The following is a 21760-nucleotide window of genomic DNA, read 5'->3' as shown; positions in this document are numbered from 1 at the left end:
GTGCAAATATAATCTGTTAATAAAAATTAAGAGAAAATAACATCTATTAAGATGGAACACTGCACACTCAGCATCTCATTTATTTCTTATGGGGTAGTTTGTTATAAACAAGGATGGAGAAATCCAGAGAAGTTGAGTGTCTTGTCCGTGGTCACACACAGTCAATAAGTGGCAGAACTAGGGTTTGTATCCATGGCTGTCTGACCCCCAAATTCCTTGCTCTTTCTACCCTTCTTCCATGTCCTACCTACCAACCCAAATGAGAGAACAGCCATGCTGTGTACTCCATAGAACTGCAGTAAATCCTGGCTCAGTAAATTTTTGAAAGAATGAAGGAAGCAGAGGTTGAGAGAGATGAAGTGGTTCCCCCTAGGGCTCTCAGAAAAACCCATTGCCATGTATCAAATTGCTCTTCAGATTAAAAATCCAAATATGTAAAATGGTCTAAAGGGCCTTATTTGTTCTCACCCTTGCCTAGTGCTCCAGCCTCAGAGTGAGCTAGTTTTCTTCTTACTCTCATGCGCTAAGCAGTGGAGACTTTCCTGACCCAGGCTACTTGCATGTGCTATTCCTTCTGTCTAGAATGCTTCCCTCCCTGTTCCATTCATATAGTTAATTCTTATTAGTTTCCTCGCTTGCAGGGAAGCTTTATGACTTCTCAGACTATGCACCTCCCCATCCCTGCCCCGACTCTAATAAATGCTTATAGCCCTAAGGTCCTTCCTTCATCACACTTATCGCAGTTTGTGGTTATATAGTTACTTGTGGAATTATTTGAGTGAATGTCTATCTCCCCTGCTGGGTTGCAAATTCCATCGTAACTTTCTCTCTGATGCACACTTTATTGTCTCGGGGCCTAATGCTCGGTTCATAGTAGGTACTCAATAAATATTTGTTGAAGAATGAGTGAATGAATGAATGAAAGAAGGCCACTACTGAAATCTGGGTCTGTTGAGACCTGCTCTGGCCTCTTTCCTTTATATCATGCTGCAGCCAAAAAAGTATTGTCTCCAACACACTCTGCAGGAAGGGAAAGGGGAAAAAAAATCCCCACCTAAAGAGTCTGATTTCTCCCCTCCTTGTCAGGACACTCCTAGCAGAAGGTATGCCACTTGCACACACACAGCCTGAGAGCCTCACCCCAGCCTGCCACCGCCGCAGCCGTATTTGCAGAGCAAGCGCAGAGCTCCCAGGTCCTGACTGGGAACCATGGTGAGGAGTTTCTAAACAGAGCTGGGCTGCCTCAAGCCGGAGCCTCCAGGAATAGCCTAGAGAGAGGCCTTGGAGCACTGACTGGCCGCCTCCGAGCTGCTGGTGGTAAGTCTGCCCTCTTTCTTTGAGATTCAGGGTTAGCTCTTGTTGGGGGGGTCTCGTTCATCTGGAACCACCTGCCCTGCTCCTGGCTGCCTGGCCACTGGCCTCTTGAACCTGAATGGGTACCCACTTTCTTCCTGGTTCAGACCTGGAGGGAATCCAAATCTCTCCCCCACTGGCTTGTCTCCCATTCCCACCCTACACTCTGGACTCCATCTCTCAGCGAGGGGTAGTTAATCACTTTCCTGCTAGTTAACTGGACCCTGGTCTACCAAGAATCGATGAGTTTCCCACCTGCATCTCTCGCAGACATTGATCCTTTGGACCCGCTCGAATACCACTCGGTCACAACTCACAGACTTCCTGCTTTTCCTTGTGTGTCTGGGACTCTCTTTCCCTCTTTGAAATATCAGCATATTAATTTTTGCTGAGCCATGCATGACATACCTAAAAGTAATACAAGTAAATATTCAAGCCAAAACCTCTTGTAAATGGTAAAAAAAAAAGATCGAGAGAGAGAGAGGTGTAGAAAAGATGGATTATTAGGAACAAATCCCATGATGCAAATGTATATGGGAGGAAAAACAAAACAGACAAGCAAACAAAAATAGATCAAGAGAAAACGGAGAATCAGCCACCGCTAACAAACGAAGACAAACCTTTGGGCTCTGCTTCGGGTGTGGTGATACGCTTGAAACACAGCAAAGCCCTGGTGGCAGAACTCATTGAGTTATTCCATTAAATCAGAAGGGCACTTGAGATCAGTATGAGCAAAATAGTTGTTGCTTCAGCGGCACAGCACATGGAACCAAAGATAAAAATGCTAATCTGAGAGAGAATCTATAGTCTGAGTCAAGGGTTTTGCCATGACTAAGTGCGTGGCAAAACCAAGTAGCTAACTACGGATGAAATCTTTGCTTCATAAATTAAGTTCGTTCATGCAAAATAATGAACCTTGATAAATAGTGATAATATATATAGTGATAAATATATATACATTTTAGGGCAATCGCTATTGCAAGTGAGGCTGGTGTCTTTTATTACAGCAAGAAGTCGTTTTTACCAATCCAGGAAAAGTCATTCATTTTATAATTCTAGAGTTTGTTCATGGGCTAAAAATCATTGTAAGGTCATTCCTGAGGGAGCTGACTTAAAAAGAATGGTATCCCTCCAGAATGGGAAGACACAGAAGTTTAGCTATGGTTGCTACTTTAATCTGATTTACTGTTTTTAGGAGTCATTAATGTGAGAAGCTAGTCTGGTTGCCACTAAAATCAATATTCCCCAGCTTCTGGTCTTTTCTTTTTCTCTCATTTTTATTTTTTAGCTACTTGATTGAAAAATAGCCAGGCAGAACAGATGTATGTAGAGTAAAAAGTGGAATTCTCTTTTCAACCCACATACTGGGTTGAATTCATTCCCTTCCCATTCCAGAAATAACCGACATGAACTGGTATGTATCCCACAGATAACTCTTTTCTTAAAATATACATCAGTATACACAGAGATTATACTTAAAAATAAATAAACACAGCAATGTTGGATTATTTTAAACTTGTAAATAGAATCACACTATATAATTTGATCTTTAGCTAGCTCTTTCATTTAAGAATATATATGTCTTGGAGATCTTTCCATGCCAATATGTATAGATAGACCTAATTCTTTTAAACTATTGCATAATATTCCATTCTGTAGATTATCATATTTTACTTCACATTTCTCCCATTGCTGAAGTATACATTGTCTCCATTTCTTATGAAGATGTACACACACATATGCACATATGTGTATGTGTGTATATAATCTATATATATGCATTTATAATCTTTATGCATATGTGTGACCATTTTTGTAAGATAAATTCCCTAAAGAGAAACTCACTGTGCTAAACTAGATGTACAATTTAAACTTTGAAAGATACTGTCACACAGACCTCCAAAAGTGCTGTGCTAGTTTATAGTGCCGCCAATGGTGACCGTTTCCCCACACCTTCACCACCATTGGATATTATCCATCATTTTCATTTTAGCCAATCTGAGAGGCAAAAAATTACATGCCATGGGGGACTTCATTTGCATTTCCTTGGTTGGGAGTGAGGTGGATCCAGCCTTATCTTTAGGTGTTTTGCATAATGAATCTTCAGTCTAAACCAAATACAGTGATTGAGAACTATGCCTAACACAAAATAAAAGAAAATGAGGTCACCTGGAAGCTTAGAATTGCATATAACAGGGGCTCTGCACAATGGAAAGGAGCCCCAGGTCAGCTTCTTTAATGAGGCAGTGCTGATGATGTTAAAAGAAAGCAAGACAAAAACACAGAAAGGGCTCTATTTAGCTTGTCACATACTGTGTAGAAAACAAACTGGTGGATCCAGGCTTCACAAGCTTCCGTTGCATTCCTAGACATGCACCATGGAACCTTGGACAAGTTACAAAACCTACTTATGTCTCAACACTCTTGTCTGTAAAATGGGGACTCTGATGTTGACTTTCTCATATGATTGTTGTGAAGATAAAATGAGACAGTTCACATCTGATCTTTGGGACAGCGCCTGGCAAACAAATATCGGACTCTATAAATCTTAGCCAAAATAATGGTAATGACGAGAGTTGTTATGACTATTGTTATAAGTTAGAGATAGTCATATACTCACAAGGAAAGCCAGGCAGTCTCTGCATAGTGACTAAGTAACACCTGAGCATGTCAGATAGCTACATGCCTGTGAGAGACGCAGGAGGGAGACTCATTGAACCTTTATAGAATAGGATCCAGTTAACCAGAGAGAAATTATTAATTATAGTCTATTTGGATATCAGAACAGAAAGGGATCTTAAAAGCAGTGAAGTACAAGAATCTCGTTGTATGGATGAGAAACTGAGACCCAGAGAGAATGACTTTTCCTAGGATCACACAGCTGGCCAAGTGACATAGCCAAGCCTGGGACCCTGCGTCTCTGACTTGTAAGACCATTGTTTCCTACATATTCATATTTTTGACATTATTCTCCACCTGTTAGTTGACCAGGGAAAAATATAAGGAGGCAAGAGTCTGCAAAAAGAGTTCTTTATTTCTTGTCTCTGATATTGGATTATGGTTTTTTGAAAAATAACCAAATTAAGAACTCTTGCACTTTTTAATAAGGAAATGACATCTGAAAAGAAAAATGGGCCAAAGTGAAGACCAGGTAATTCATAGAAGAGGAAGTATAAATGGCCAATAACCTTGTGAAAAGATGCCCAACTTTGCTAATAATTGAGGAAATGCAAGTTTAAACAACATTTGTTCATTTATTTCAGTCAAAAAGAATTTTTGAGTCCCTATTATGGGCCAGACATGGTTCATTTTTCATCCATTAGATTGGCAGAAATTTAAAAGCATGATAACACCAAGCACTGGTAAGAGAGTAAGGAAATTGGTACTCTCATGTGTGGCTGTGCAGGAGGTGGTAGATTAATGCACACATTTTGGAAGGCAATTTGAATAGTTCTTGGCAGAATAATGGTTCCCCAAAATGTCCATGTCCTAATCCCCACAACAGGGGACCATTTAGACTACATTGCAAAAGGAATTAAGGTTGCAGAAGGAATTAAGATTGCTGTTAACTGACCTTATTAAAATAGGGAGATTAGTCTGGATTATCCAGGTGGAACCAATGTAATCTCAAGGGTCCTTAAAAGTGGAAGAGGGAGGCAGAATAGTCAGTTAGAAAAGGAGATATAAGGACGTAAGCAAGGTCAAAGTGATGTGAGAAGGAGCCAATCTGCATTATTGACTCTGAAGATATCACGATATTCAATGAGCCAAGGAATGCAGGCAGCCTCCAGAAGCTGGAAAATGCAAGGAAATAGATTCTCTCCCAGAGTTAGGGAAAAGAACACAGCCTTGCCGTCACTTTGATTTTAGCCTAGTGAGACTCGTGTCAGACTTTTAACAGATGATAACTTTCTGTTGTTTAAGCCACCAAGTTTGTGGTAGTTTGTTGTAGTGTCAATAGAAAACCAATAACGCACTATCAAAAGTTAAAATGTTATGCCCTTTTGCTAGGCAATTGTTCTTCTTTTTATTATCCTAGAGAGTAACTAGCCTGTCTGTACAAAGTGCTCTGGGAAAGAAAAGTAATGAGCAATTGCAGGGACTTGAGCACATGATCCATAAAACAGAAATAGTAAATAGAAGTTAAAGTGGGTGACGCAGTTCCATAAGTTCTTTAAACCAAAGCATGAAAAACCAAGTTGCAGAACACATACAAAACATACCAATTATGTAAAGTGCCTACTCTCACAGAACAAAAGTATATATTTTTAACAGTCCATATATGTGAATTGAAAGATGCACACCAAACAAAACAGTGGTAACCACTGAGAAGACAATTGAGTTTGAAGGACTTATTTCTTATATAATTTTATAATAAAATTGGATTGAAAAATAATAAAAAATAGCATCTGAAGTCTCCTTTCTCCCCAAGTCACATACACTCATCTTTTGGTTTGACCTGTCTGATAGTGAAACGACATGGGGTTAAAATTAAAAGATACTCTATCTAGAAGTAAATGCTCCAACATACAGGAAGGAAGGATAATTCTTGAAATACTAAATTATCACTGGGACTAGAAGTCCTAGGAAATATAAATTTGCTTAGTTTGAGTAAGCAGGGTCTTGGGTTCCTTAGTCACCCTAAACCCATGGGGCAGTGCTGGGCTCCTGGGCCTGCGAGGGAATGGCAAGCCCTGTGTCAGGAGCCCTTGAGTACTGCATCTCTTCCACCTCTCCACCAACCTTCCCGTTGCGTTTTGTGAGGCTAAGGTTGGAAGTTCAATTTCTCAAATATATTTGCACTAACTACTTTGTACAGAGAACACCGTGTTGGTCAATATGGAGTATGGAAATCTTCCAAAACTCAGTTCAGACTTCACCTGTTCCCTGAAGCTTTGCTTTATATTTCCCTAACACCTCCCCTGGGAGAACTGACCAACTCACTTTTGGCAGTCCACTTGTTCTCATACATATTTGTTTTGAACACTAGACTACGGGTTTCTTGAATTCAGGAATAGTGTTTTATTGTTTGTGGTATTTGGTACCTAGCCCTTAATAAGTCTTTGGTTAAGGCTTATTGGATTAATATGAACAAGACACACATTTTGTACTCAAGGGATTTACAACCTGGTAGAATATATAGATACATGAAAGGCAAGTTAATAGATGGTATTAAGTTAAAATATTATCTTCTTATGATAGAGGTTATGGTTATCATTTGGGGGTGGGGTGGGCAGTGACTGGAGGGGGCCCAGTGGGTATTTAAGATACTGGTCATATTCTGATTTTTGATTTGGATGCTTGTTACCCAAGTGTGCTAACTCTGTGAAAAATTCACTAAACTGCATATTTATAACATCTTCCCATGTCTGCGTGCATATTCACTTCAATTGAAAGTTAAAAAAATTTTCACCTCCTCAGATGACCTATCTTGACCACCCTGTCTAAATATCACCTTACCTTACTTTTCTTCTCTTTCTCCATAGCATTTGTCATTCAATGACATTATATTAAATACTTGTGATTTGTTTATTGTTATAGAATGTAAACTCCATGAGGAAGGGAATTTTGTCTGTCTAAATTCACCACCATATCCCAGGGCCTTGAATAGGGCCTTGTACATGGCATGCTCTCAAAGACTACTTGTTGAATTTTAAATGGATGAATGTCGTCACAGGGAATGGAGTGATTGATTTTCCTTTAGTAACACCAAAAAGGATGCCTGATTTTATTTCAGGATTATGGGACTATTCTTACCTAATGGAAGAGAGAGAAGGAGATAGATCATGGGCTAAAGAAGTCATCAAAAACTACCATATTCTTAAAAACATGACCTTGTTGCCTTCAAATTTGGGAAGGCCACAGAAATACTACCCAAGGAGTTTGTGAAATCTAGTTATCTTGTAGAGAAATTTTTGCAGAGTAAGAATTTTGTCCAGAGAAGATATCAAATGGTGATTTATTTTTACTACAGTCAGAAGGATTTCTGTTCTCTCTGATCCAGCAACCACACAGGAGATAGCCAACATGGGACCTGGTAAAGCACTAGCCCCAGTACAAACGGTGTCCTAGTAAAGCAATTTTCTCAGACTTTTCCCTTTTATATCTTTTTTTTTTTTGCAATATATTTTACATGCCATACAATTCACCCACTTAAAGTGTACTATTTAATGGTTTTTAGTATATTCAAAAATTTATGTAACCATCACCACAATTAATTTTAGAACATTTTCATCACCTACCCCCACCCTCCACCAAAATTCCATACCCATTAGCAGTCACTCCCTATTTCTCCCAAACCCCCCAACCTCCAGCAACTACTAATCTACTTTCTGTCTCTCCATATTTGCCTATCCTGGACATTTCACATAAATGGAATCATACAATATATGGTCTGTTGTTCCTGGCTTTCTTTCACTTAGCATACTCTTCAAGGTTCATTCATGTTGCATAATCCAGTACTTCATTTCTTTTCATTGTTAAATAATATTCATTGTATGGATATGCCACATCATTTATCCGTTCATCAACTGATGGACATTTGGATTGTTTCCACTTTTTGGCTATTATGTGTAATACTGCTGCAAACATTTGTGTACAGTTTTTTTCATGGCCATATGTTTTCATTTCTCTTGGACACATACCTAGGAGTAGAATTCCTGGTTATTATATTAACTCTGTTCAACCTTTGAGGAACTACCAGATTGTTTTCCAAAGCAGAGATACCATTTTACCTTCCTTCCAGAAGTATCTAAGAGTTTCATATTTTCTACATTGTCCTTTTGAATACATTTTTGTAATATCTGATTTGCATGCAGACACCTCATTCATACATTAAAATAGATCATTTATGACCTAGAAGCTGTAACAATACATTTACTTATGTCCCTTCTCAGTATTCATACCACTATTACTACTTCTGCTGATGACGATGATAGCTAGTGTTTATTGAGGGTTTACATTGTGCCAGACCCTGGTCAAGTGGTTTATGTATATTAACATACATTTAATCCTCCCAGAAACCCTTGAGTTAGGTAGCACAGGTGAGAAATAACGATAGTTTGTACTGGAGGAGCAGTAATGGAAATGGTTAGAAACAAATAGAGTGCATCATTTATTTCTTATTTTGTCTTGAAATATTTTTGAGCATTTACATTCTGGCAGGCACTGTATGATATGCTGAGTTTACTGCTATGAACAAAAGAGATTTGGTCTCTTTAATCAAAGAACATATAATCTATTGATTTGAGAGATATTTGAGAAAAGAAACAGCAACTTGCTGATTAACTTGATATGAAATGTAATGCATGAAAAGGTTTCAACCCTTGGCAAACAGAGGATACTTGTGCCATTTCGTAAGATAAGGAACATAAAGGTTTGGGAGGTGGAAGGGATCAGGCAGAAGACAATGATTTCAGTTTTCATCCTATTGATCCTCAGGGATCTATGAGATCAGTAATAAGCAGTTGGCTATATGAATCTGGAGTTTAGACAGACGTCAGAACCAGATATATTAATTTGGGAATCATTGTCACATGGTGAGAGATTGGGCCTGAATTGCCTAGGGGCAGAGTAAAAAATGACATGAGAAGATGATCTAGGACTGAAACTTGGGAAACTTTGACCTTTAAAGACAGATAAAAAAAGATAAACCGGCAAGAGGAAAACCAAGAGCCTATGATGTTCCTGAAGCCAGAAGAAAAGTACATTTCATGGAAGGGAGCTGTCAACAGTTCTGAATGTCACTCAGAGGTCAAGGAGGGTGAAAGTGCTTTGAATTGACAGGCTTGGCAGTCATTTGTAACCTTCCGGAGAGCTATTTGGTAGCATAGGGTAAGGTGGGGTGGGATGAGGGAGGAGTACATCAGGCCAGTAGACAATGATGGAACAGAGGTAGAAAGGGTCCAACTCTTTAAGAAGTTTGGTAGCAAAGAATCAAGAAAAGGGCAGTAACTAGAAATTTTGTCTTTGATAGAAAAAAACTGAAGCCTATTTAAATGTATGAGAGCAATGGTTTATGCTCCAAGTTGAACCATATTTTATTAACTTTGACTGACCTCTATATGTATAGACTGAGCAAGTGTTGAAAGTTGTACTAAGCATGGAGTAGCAGAAAACGTGAACTGCATCCTAGATCTGTCACAGATCAAGTTATTTAATCGCTTTAAGCCTTGGTTTCTTCATCTTACTTTTCAGGATTGTTGCAACCATGAGAAAAAGCACGCAAAAAGCACTATCATCACACCTGGCACATAAGCAGCTCTCAATAAATGGTAGCACTTATGATTTCACCCCACACAGCTGTGGGATTTGTATTAGTCAAATCCTTCTTTCTTATGTTTTCACTGGCAGCAGGAGTGTTGCATCCATTAATTTAAGCTGCAAATAGCTAACTAGATTTCCTGTCCCTAAGCCTAATTCTCAAATGATGCTGCAGTCTTCCTTTAACAACATGTATTCATTCTTTCAGCACAGGTTTACCATCCCTATTGCATTACTCAGCTATATTTTCAATCATCTACTTTTGTCATTTAGTCATTATCATTCCATAAAAAGGAGTTCCCCAGCATCAACCTGCCATTCAAAGCCTTGAGCTTAGACTGTTTGACTTGATCTAGTTCTGCATCTCACACCGTTCTGCTCTTCCACAGGCCAAATTTTCTGCTATTCTCTTGTTCCCACCCTTTCATCACCCTTTGCACCTGACTCATGGCATTTTCTTCCTAGTGTTGACCTTGATTCCTTTTAGAATGATTTTAATGGTCTTTGGCAATCTTGGGCTATGCCATTGCCATCTGAATTCAACCTTAATATCCTCCTACTAAGAAAATGCTCCCACCTGGTTTACCCCAGCTCTGTCAGTACAGAACTTGGGCCAGAATTAAAATAAGAAAACTCAGAAAGCGAATTGATCTAATGAATAATTTACACTGATAATTTCCTAGGAGGTACTACTTGTTTCATAGCTCTATCTTCTTGACACTTCAACTGAGGTTTGCACTATCATCGTGAATTTAGGAGGTTTGTATATTAACTTACAAGGCTCCCTTTCTGGAATGTCCTCTCTCTGCCAGCACACCCCTTATTCTTCTAGTCCTCATACACTCAAAATGACAGTCTCTTCTTTATTCCTGCCACCTTTGCCCCATCCTACCACCCCCTCTACTATTATCCATTTAGGCATAAATCCATACTTATTCCAACTTTTTAGAGCCTTTTGAATTTACCCCTTTCTTTCCCATTCCCCTGACATTTTAACCTACATCCCTGTCCCTCTGGATTCTTCCTCATGGCACTTAGTGATTAATCTTCTCAGAATGTCACTTTGACCATATCATTACCCAGGTAAAAATCTCTGTGGTCCACATTACTGTCAAAATAGTGTCCAGACACCTTGCATTGTCTGGCATTCAATCTCCCTCAACCCTACCACTCCGTCTTTTTAATCTCTCCCTACTTCCTTTAGGAAAACCTTATTCCAGATAATGTGTTCTATCAGTTTTTCCCTCACTGTCACCTTATAGGATATTCCACCCACCTATAATTTCCCTCCTCTCCTTTCCTCCTCTTCAAGATTCTCAAGTTGATCATCCATCAGAAAATCATCACCCTGGCTGTTAATGACCTGTCCTCCTATGAGCTAAGAGAACTCACTGTCTTAATCTGACTTGGACATTAGTCATGTAATGCCTTGTGTTTGCCTGTCTTTGATTTCTTAGAATTTTAGATCTGAGAAGGCTCTTAAAGGGGACATTATCTCTGACTATATTGCTAGAGGTATAGTATTCATCAAGAAGGGACATAGGTTCTGTTCTGTGAAGTTCAGCCTCCACCAGGAATGTTTAACCAACGGATGGATAGTGGTCAAATGGAACACAGTCAGAGAGACTGTACCAGGAAAAAAAGAGGTATCTCAGAATGGAAGTGTTCAGGGTTGGTACATTAGACAGTTGTCTTCAGATATTGATGGATAAATATCTGAATAAAGATCTACATTTATCCATGGAATAATGGGGCCATTTGCAAGGTGATATGAGAATATTAGCAATTAATGCACCATGAGCAATGACCAATTAGAAGGGATATTGGCCGTGGAGCTGGCATAGAGCCCTGGAGGACTCCTTGCTGTACTAAGCCTTAAGTGTTTGGCTTCTAAATCGTGGGAAGCTTAGGGAGGTTCTTGAAAAAACTACTGGGATATTAGGGTAGTAGCTGAGACTTTGGAGGAGGTAGGCTGGGTTAGTGGTTTTCCATCACTGCACAGAAGTGCTTTGATAACTGACAGAGCCATACTGGTGCCTACTGATGAAGATCAGGCCGGGCCATTTAACAAATTGACTTTCTAAAAATTGGCTTAGAAGAATCTACCCCTAGGAGAATTGGCCATCTTGAGTTTTATCTTTGAGAATCGGTGAGCTTTCAGTTGTAATACTGTTCCAGTTTGCTAATGCCACCTTTTTGCAAAACACCAGAAATGGATTGGCTTTTATAAAGGGATTTTATTTGGTTACAACGTTACAGTCTTAAGGCCATAAAGTGTCCAAGATAAGGTGGCAACAATGGGTACCTTCACTGGAGGATGGTCAATGGCGTCTGGAAAACCTCTGCTAGCTGGAAAGGCATGTGGCTGGCATCTGCTTCAGAGTTCTGGTTTCAAAATGACTGTCCCAGGATGTTCCTCTCTAGGCTGCAGCTCCTCAAAAATGTCACTCTTAGCTGCTCTTGGGGAGTTTGTCCTCTCTTAGCTTCTCCGGAGCAAAAGTCTGCCTTCAAAGGCCATCTCCAAAACGTCTCTGTAAGCTGCAGCTACTCTCTCAGCTTCTGTGCATTCTTCAAAATGTCCCTCTTGGCTGTAGCAAGCTCACTCCTTCTGTCTGAGCTTATCTAGTGTGCCACTAAACCAATCAAGGCTCATGCTGAATGGGCCGGGCCACAACTCCATGGAAATTATCTAATCAGAGTTATCATCCACAGTTGGTTGGGGCACATCTCCATGGAAACACTCAAAGAATTACAATCTAATCAACACTAATACAGCTGCACACACAAGATTGAATCAAAGATAATGGCATTTGGGGGGACATAATACATTCAAACTGGCACAAATACTAACACGTGAAGTTGCTAGGAGATAGATTTCAGTATAACATAAGATAAATATAATTTTTTAGCCATTGAAGCCATCTGAAAAATGGGGGTAGTGGGAATCCTGTCTTTGGAATTGTGTCAACAAGGTCAGTGTACATGGGAGTTGTACACAGAAAATAATGTTGACATAGAAGACCCTTGAAAGCGTAGTCTGTCATTTTTTTTTGCAGCCTAATTTCCCCATCTGTGAAACTCAGGGAGGAATTGTGACTGATATCTGCTTTATAATTGTGAACTGCGGATTGGTTTTTCTATGTATATTTGTTTTTGCTCCCAAACATAGTCTGCTTCTTCTCCCCCCTACAACGATTCAAATGATGCTATGAACCCAACAGGGGGTTAATAAACATTTGATGTGTGAATGGATAAATTGCTCATCTCCATCCATATCTCAAGTTCAGGGTCCCAGGGAGAAAACTTAGTTCATCTTCTACTCCTTCCTCCTGTTTCAAATTATTGGAACTTACCACTGCTTCTGTCTTCCCTATCTGAATGCTAATGGAGGTGCTAAGGAGGCTCTCCAGCCAGCACAAAAAAAGAGAAAAAAAATCAAATAGTCCGATTAATCCACAAATTATAGTTGCTAAAAAAAAAGTGGTCATACAGGTGAACTCGCTGCCCTCCCCGCTACGTGGGACCCGACTCCCAGGGGTGTAAATCTCTCTGGCAATGCAGAATATGACTCCTGGGGATGAATGTGGACCCGGCATCATGGGACTGAGAGTATATTCTTGACCAAAAGGGGGATGCAAAATGAGACAAAATAGTTCCAGTGGCTGAGAGATTTCAAATGGAGTTGAGAGGTCACTCTGGTGGACATTCTTATGCACTATATAGATAACACCTCTTAGGTTTTAATGTATTGGAATAGCTAGAAGTAAATACCTGAAACTAAAACTACCAAACTCCAACCCAGCAGTCTGGACTCCTGAAGACAATTATATAATAATGTAGATTACAAGGGGTGACAGTGTGATTGTGAAGACCTTGTGGATCGCACCCCCTTTATCTAGTGTATGGATGAGTAGAAAAATGGGGATAAAAACTAAAGGATAAATGAGGTGGGATGGGGGGATGATTTGGGTGTTCTTTTTTCACTTTTATTTTTTATTCTTGTTCTGGTTCTTTCTGATGTAAGGAAAATGTTCAGAGATAGATTGTGGTGATGAAAGCATAACTATGTTATCATACTGTGGGCAGTGGATTGTGTACCATGGATGATTGTATGGTGTGTGAATGTATTTCAATAAAACTGAATTTAATTAGAAAAAAAAAAAAAGAGCAGAGTAATGGGAAAAAAATGCTGTCAAATTTGGGTGTTCTTTTTTCACTTTTATTTTTTATTCTTGTTCTGGTTCTTTCTGATGTAAGGAAAATGTTCAGAGATAGATTGTGGTGATGAACGCATAACTATGTTATCATACTATTGACAGTGGATTGTATACCATGGATGAGTGTATGGTGTGTGAATGTATTTCAATAAAACTGAATTTAATAAAAAAAAAAAAAAAAAGTGGTCATATTTCCTATAGAAAGCCAGATAGGGACTAATGGGCATTGAGCATTGATTGGAATTGGCTCCTTTGGGTGTGTGGTTTGGAGTTCACCACAGGTAACCTTGTTGTTTTTTCAGGGATTATGAAGCACCACTTGGCTTCCATTTGGGCAGAGGTCACCAAAACTCGGTTCCAAGTCTGAGCTGTTCGCTTCTTAAATGAGAAAAGGAGGACAGAGAGTAAACTCTTTGTATAAAGTGAGACTAATATTAATAGCAAATATTTATGAGTACTTATTGCATGCCAGGCACTGCACTAAGCATTTTATTTGCATGGTATGTGTGGGCTCTGGTGGTGGTAGCTTCTATCATTGAACTTGGGGAATGTAGCACAGTTTACCTTGAGCACCTCAGGGGGATTAGGGCTGGTACTCTAGAAAATGGGTTTTTAATGGATTTCATTTGAGGATGTTTGGGGAGGGGACAAGTGGTGGTATGCCAGGGAGCTCTTCACCGCCGGGCCATCTCTTCACAGTTAGGCCAGAGCAGAAAGTGAAAGGGGACACTCGGGGACCGGTGTTCTTATGTGTTAGAGTGGAGCCTCTCCTGGGCTTCCCAACAGGACATGGAGGATTTTCACTATAGCGGAGAACACGGGCCTTTTTCCAGTGAGAATCAAGACACCCATGTTTAATAGTTAACAGTGCTCTGAGTGGCAAGCAAAGTTAAAAGTGTGAACTTGCAAGGTGTGCTAGGTTGAAAACCAAGGGAATTAGGCAAGAAGTTAGGAATAATTCGGTATAAAGAGAGGGAGCTTGCTGTTCATGGATTAACAAATTCAAGTTTGGCTTTTCCTGAAAGCCCGGGGAGCATTATGTGTGCGAGTGTGTGCACATGTATACAGGACACTGTGCGAGTCACTGGAAGTCTACGGGATTTAATGAGAGGTGTTTCCTGGCATGGTCAGTCCTGTCCAGTCCTTGAACCTATAAGAACCGCTATGGAGGGCGGGGCAAGATGGCGGACTGGTGAGCTGTATGTTTTAGTTACTCCTCCAGGAAAGTATGTAGAAAGCCAGGAACTGCGTGGACTGGACACCACAGAGCAATCTGACTTTGGGCATACTTCATACAACACTCATGAAAATGTGGAACTGCTGAGATCAGCAAAATCTGTAAGTTTTTGCAGCCAGGGGACCCACGCCCCTCCCTGCCAAGCTCAGTCCCATGGGAGGAGGGGTTGTCAGCTCCGGGAAGGAGAAGGGAGAACTGCAGTGGCAGCCCTTATCGGAAACTCATTCTACTGATCCAAACTCCAACCATAGATAGACTGAGACCAGACACCAGAGAATCTGAGAGCAGCCAGCCCAGCAGAGAGGAGACAGACATAGAAAAAAACAGCACGAAAAACTCCAAAATAAAAGCGGAGGATTTTTGGAGTTCTGGTGAACATAGAAAGGGGAAGGGCACAGCTCAGGCCCTCAGGCTCATATGCAAATCCCAAAGAAAAGCTGATCTCTCTGCCCTGTGGACCTTTCCTTAATGGCCCTAATTGCTTTGTCTCTTAGCATTTCAATAACCCATTAGATCTCTGAGGAGGGTCCTTTTTTTTTTTTTTTTTAATCCTTTTTTCTTTTTCTAAAACAATTACTCTAAGAAGCCCAATACAGAAAGCTTCAAAGACTTGCAATTTGGGCAGGTCAAGACAAGAGCAGAACTAAGAGAGCTCTGAGACAAAAGGCAATAATCCAGTGGCTGAGAAAATTAACTAAACACCACAACTTCCCAAGAAAAGGGGGGTGTCCGCTCACAGCCATCATCCTGGTGGACAGGAAACACTCCTGCCCATCGCCAGCCCCATAGCCCAGAGCTGCCCCACACAACCCAGTGTGACAGAAGTGCTTCAAATAACAGGCACACTCCACAAAACTGGGCGTGGACATTAGCCTTCCCTGCAACCTCAGCTGATTGTCCCAGAGTTGGGAAGGTGGAGCAGTGTGAATTAACAAAGCCCCATTCAGCCATCATTTCAGCAGACTGGGAGCCTCCCTACACAGCCCAGCAACCCAGAACCGCCCTGGGGGGATGGCACTCACCTGTGACATAGCACAGTCATCCCTCAACAGAGGACCAGGGGGTGCACGACGTGGAAGAGGGACCCACTTGCAAGTCTCAGGAGCCATACACCAATACCAAGGACTTGTGGGTCAGTGGCAGAGACAAACTGTGGCAGGACTGAACTGAAGGATTAGACTATTGCAGCAGCTTTAAAACTCCAGGATCACCAGGGAGATTTGATTGTTAGAGCCACCCCCACTCCCTGACTGCCCAGTAACACGCCCCATATACAGGGTGGGCAACACCAACTACACACGCAAGCTTGGTACACCAATTGGACCCCACAAGACTCACTCCCCCACTAACCACAAAGGCAAAGCAGGGGAGAAGTGGCTTGTGGAGAACAGGTGGCTCGTGGACGCCACCTGCTGGTTAGTTAGAGAAAGTGTACTTCACGAAGCTGTAGATCTGATAAATTAGAGATAAGGACTTCAATTGGTCTACACATCTTAAAAGAACCCTATCAAGTTCAGCAAATTCCAAGAGGCCAAAAACAACAGAAAATTATAAAGCATATGAAAAAACCAGACGATATGGATAACCCAAGCTCAAGCACCCAAATCAAAAGGTCAGAAGAGACACAGCACCTAGAGCAGCTACTCAAAGAACTAAAGATGAACAATGAGACCATAGTACAGAATACAAAGGATATCAAGAAGACCCTAGAAGAGCATAAAGAAGACATTGCAAGACTAAATAAAAAAATAGATGATCTTATGGAAATTAAAGAAACTGTTGATCAAATTAAAAAGATTCTGGACACTCATAGTACAAGACTAGAGGAAGTTGAACAACAAATCAGTGACCTGGAAGATGACAGAATGGAAAATAAAAGCATAAAAGAAAGAATGGGGAAAAAAATGGAAAAAATCGAAATGGACCTCAGGGATATGATAGATAATATAAAACGTCCTAATATAAGACTCATTGGTGTTCCAGAAGGGGGAGAAAAGGGTAAAGGTCTAGGAAGAGTATTCAAAGAAATTGTTGGGGAAAACTTCCCAAATCTTCTAAACAACATAAATACACAAATCATAAATGCTCAGCGAACCCCAAATAGAATAAATCCAAATAAACCCACTCCGAGACATATTCTGATCACACTGTCAAACACAGAAGAGAAGGAGCAAGTTCTGAAAGCAGCAGGAGAAAAGCAATTCACCACATACAAAGGAAACAGCATAAGACTAACTAGTGACTACTCAGCAGCCACCATGGAGGCAAGAAGGCAGTGGCACGATATATTTAAAATTCTGAGTGAGAAAAATTTCCAACCAAGAATACTTTATCCAGCAAAGCTCTCCTTCAAATTTGAGGGAGAGCTTAAATTTTTCACAGACAAACAAATGCTGAGAGAATTTGCTAACAAGAGACCTGCTCTACTGGAGATACTGAAGGGAGCCCTACAAACAGAGAAACAAAGAAAGGACAGAGAGACTTGGAGAAAGGTTCAGTCCTAAAGAGATTCGGTATGGGTACAATAAAGGATATTAATAGAGAGAGGGGAAAAATATACATGACAAACATAAACCAAAGGATAAGATGGCTGATTCAAGAAATGCCTTCACGGTTATAACATTGAATGTAAATGGATTAAACTCCCCAATTAAAAGATATAGATTCGCAGAATGGATCAAAAAAAATGAACCATCAATATGTTGCATACAAGAGACTCATCTTAGACACAGGGACACAAAGAAATTGAAAGTGAAAGGATGGAAAAAAATATTTCATGCAAGCTACAGCTGAAAGAAAGCAGATGTAGCAACATTAATCTCAGATAAAATAGACTTTAAATGCAGGGATGTTTTGAGAGACAAAGAAGGCCACTACATACTAATAAAAGGGGTAATTCAACAAGAAGAAATAACAATCGTAAATGTCTATGCACCCAAACAAGGTGCCACAAAATACATGAGAGAAACACTGGCAAAATTAAAGGAAGCAATTGATGTTTCCACAATAATTGTGGGAGACTTCAACACATCACTCTCTCCTATAGATAGATCAACCAGACAGAGGACCAATAAGGAAATTGAAAACCTAAACAATCTGATAAATGAATTAGATTTAACAGACATATACAGAACATTATATCCCAAATCACCAGGATACACATACTTTTCTAGTGCTCACGGAACTTTCTCCAGAATAGATCATATGCTGGGACATAAAACAAGCCTCGGTAAATTTAAAAAGATTGAAATTATTCAAAGCACATTCTCTGACCACAATGGAATACAATTAGAAGTCAATAACCATCAGAGACTTAGAAAATTCACAAATACCTGGAGGTTAAACAACACACTCCTAAACAATCAGTGGGTTAAAGAAGAAATAGCAAGAGAAATTGCTAAATATATAGAGATGAATGAAAATGAGAACACAACATACCAAAACCTATGGGATGCAGCAAAAGCAGTGCTGAGGGGGAAATTTATAGCACTAAACGCATAGATTAAAAAGGAAGAAAGAGCCAAAATCAAAGAACTAATGGATCAACTGAAGAAGCTAGAAAATGAACAGCAAACCAATCCTAAACCAAGTAGAAGAAAAGAAATAACAAGGATTAAAGCAGAAATAAATGACATAGAGAACAAAAAAACAATAGAGAGGATAAATATCACCAAAAGTTGGTTCTTCGAGAAGATCAACAAGATTGACAAGCCCCTAGCTACACTGACAAAATCAAAAAGAGAGAAGACCCATATAAACAAAATAATGAATGAGAAAGGTGACAGAACTGCAGATCCTGAAGGAATTAAAAAAATTATAAGAGGATACTATGAACAACTGTATGGCAACAAACTGGATAATGTAGAGGAAATGGACAATTTCCTGGAAACATATGAACAACCTAGACTGACCAGAGAAGAAACAGAAGACCTCAGCCAACCCATCACAAGCAAAGAGATCCAATCAGTCATCAAAAATCTTCCCACAAATAAATGCCCAGGGCCAGATGGCTTCACAGGGGAATTCTACCAAACTTTCCAGAAAGAACTGACACCAATCTTACTCAAACTCTTTCAAAACATTGAAGAAAATGGAACACTACCTAACTCATTTTATGAAGCTAACATCAATCTAATACCAAAACCAGGCAAAGATGCTACAAAAAAGGAAAACTACCGGCCAATCTCCCTAATGAATACAGATGCAAATATCCTCAACAAAATACTTGCAAATCGAATCCAAAGACACATTAAAAAAATCATACACCATGACCAAGTGGGGTTCATTCCAGGCATGCAAGGATGGTTCAACATAAGAAAATCAATCAATGTATTACAACACATTAAAAATTCAAAAGGGAAAAATCAAATGATCATCTCAATAGATTCTGAAAAAGCATTTGACAAAATCCAACATCCGTTTTTGATAAAAACACTTCAAAAGGTAGGAGAAGGAAACTTCCTCAATATGATAAAGAGCATATATGAAAAACCCACAGCCATCATAGTACTCAATGGTGAGAGACTGAAAGCCTTCCCTCTAAGATCAGGAACAAGACAAGGATGCCCACTGTCACCACTGTTATTCAACATTGTGCTGGAAATGCTAGCCAGGGCAATCCAGCAAGACAAAGAAATAAAAGGCATCCAAATTGGAAAAGAAGAAGTAAAACTGTCATTGTTTGCAGATGATATGATCTTATATCTGGAAAACCCTGAGATATCGATGATACAGCTACTAGAGCTAATAAACAAATTTAGCAAAGTAGCAGGATACAAGATTAATGCACATAAGTCAGTAATGTTTCTATATGCTAGAAATGAACAAACTGAAGAGACACTCAAGAAAAAGATACCATTTTCAATAGCAACCAAAAAAATCAAGTACCTAGGAATAAACTTAACCAAAGATGTAAAAGACCTATACAAAGAAAACTACATAACTCTACTAAAAGAAATAGAAGGGGACCTTAAAAATGGAAAAATATTCCATGTTCATGGATAGGAAGGCTAAATGTCATTAAGATGTCAATTCTACCCAAACTCATCTACAGATTCAATGCAATCCCAATAAAAATTCCAACAACCTACTTTGCAGACTTGGAAAAGCTAGTTATCAAATTTATTTGGAAAGGGAAGATGCCTCAAATTGCTAAAGACACTCTAAAAAAGAAAAACGAAGTGGGAGGACTTACACTCCCTGACTTTGAAGCTTATTATAAAGCCACAGTTGTCAAAACAGCATGGTACTGGAACAAAGATAGACGTATAGATGAATGGAATTGAATTGAGAATTCAGAGATAGACCCTCAGATCTATGGCCGACTGATCTTTGATAAGGCCCCCAAAGTCACTGAACTGAGTCATAATGGTCTATTCAACAAATGGGGCTGGGAGAGTTTGATATCCATATCCAAAAGAATGAAAGAGGACCCCTACCTCACCCCCTACACAAAAATTAACTCAAAATGGACCAAAGATTTCAATATAAAAGAAAGTACCATAAAACTCCTAGAAGGTAATGTAGGAAAACATCTTCAAGACCTTGTATTAGGCGGCCACTTCCTAGACTTTACACCCAAAGCACAAGCAACAAAAGAAAAAATAGATAAATGGGAACTCCTCAAGCTTAGAAGTTTCTGCACCTCAAAGGAATTTCTCAAAAAGGTAAAGAGGCAGCCAACTCAATGGGAAAAAATTTTTGGAAACCATGTATCTGACAAAAGACTGATATCTTGCATATATAAAGAAATCCTACAACTCAATGACAATAGTACAGACAGCCCAATTATAAAATGGGCAAAAGATATGAAAAGACAGTTCTCTGAAGAGGAAATACAAATGGCCAAGAAACACATGAAAAAATGTTCAGCTTCACTAGCTATTAGAGAGACGCAAATTAAGACCACAATGAGATGCCATCTCACACCAATTAGAATGGCTGCCATTAAACAAACAGGAAACTACAAATGCTGGAGGGGATGTGGAGAAATTGGAACTCTTATTCATTGTTGGTGGGACTGTATAATGGTTCAGCCACTCTGGAAGTCAGTCTGGCAGTTCCTTAGAAAACTAGAAATAGAGTTACCATTCGATCCAGCGATTGCACTTCTCGGTATATACCCAGAAGATCGGAAAGCAGTGACACGAACAGATATCTGCACGCCAATGTTCATAGCAGCATTATTCACAATTGCCAAGAGATGGAAACAACCCAAATGTCCTTCAACAGATGAGTGGATAAATAAAATGTGGTATATACACACGATGGAATACTACACGGCAGTAAGAAGGAACGACCTCGTGAAACATATGACAACATGGATGAACCTTGAAGACATAATGCTGAGCAAAATAAGCCAGGCACAGAAAGAGAAATATTATATGCTACCACTAATGTGAACTTTGAAAAATATAAAACAAATGGTTTATAATGTAGAATGTAGGGGAACTAGCAATAGAGAGCAATTAAGGAAGGGGGAACAGTAATCCAAGAAGAACAGATATGCTATTTAACGTTCTGGGGATGCCCAGGAATTACTATGGTCTGTTAATTTCTGATGGATATAGTAGGAACAAGTTCACAGAAATGTTGCTATATTATGTAACTTTCTTGGGGTAAAGTAGGAACAGGTTGGAAGTAAAGCAGTTATCTTAGGTTAGTTGTCTTTTTCTTACTCCCTTGTTATGGT

At 39.6% G+C, this 21760-nt stretch overlaps 1 protein-coding gene across 2 annotated transcripts in view; it reads left to right on the top strand.

Annotated features, from left to right (window-relative positions):
* Nucleotides 1-1236: 1236 nt before the first annotated feature.
* The window catches only part of ANKFN1 (ankyrin repeat and fibronectin type III domain containing 1), a 389228-nt gene continuing 368704 nt past the window's right edge, over nt 1237-21760 (top strand). For both annotated transcript variants that reach the window (XM_037809531.1, XM_037809529.1), the window contains exon 1: nt 1237-1317. The gene's annotated coding sequence lies outside the window, so the exon portion shown is untranslated. The remainder of the gene's footprint in view (nt 1318-21760) is intronic.

This window comes from Choloepus didactylus, chromosome 18 (assembly GCF_015220235.1).
Source record: "Choloepus didactylus isolate mChoDid1 chromosome 18, mChoDid1.pri, whole genome shotgun sequence".
Taxonomy (NCBI): Eukaryota; Metazoa; Chordata; class Mammalia; order Pilosa; family Megalonychidae; genus Choloepus; species Choloepus didactylus.
This window is presented reverse-complemented; position numbering and strand designations above follow the sequence as displayed.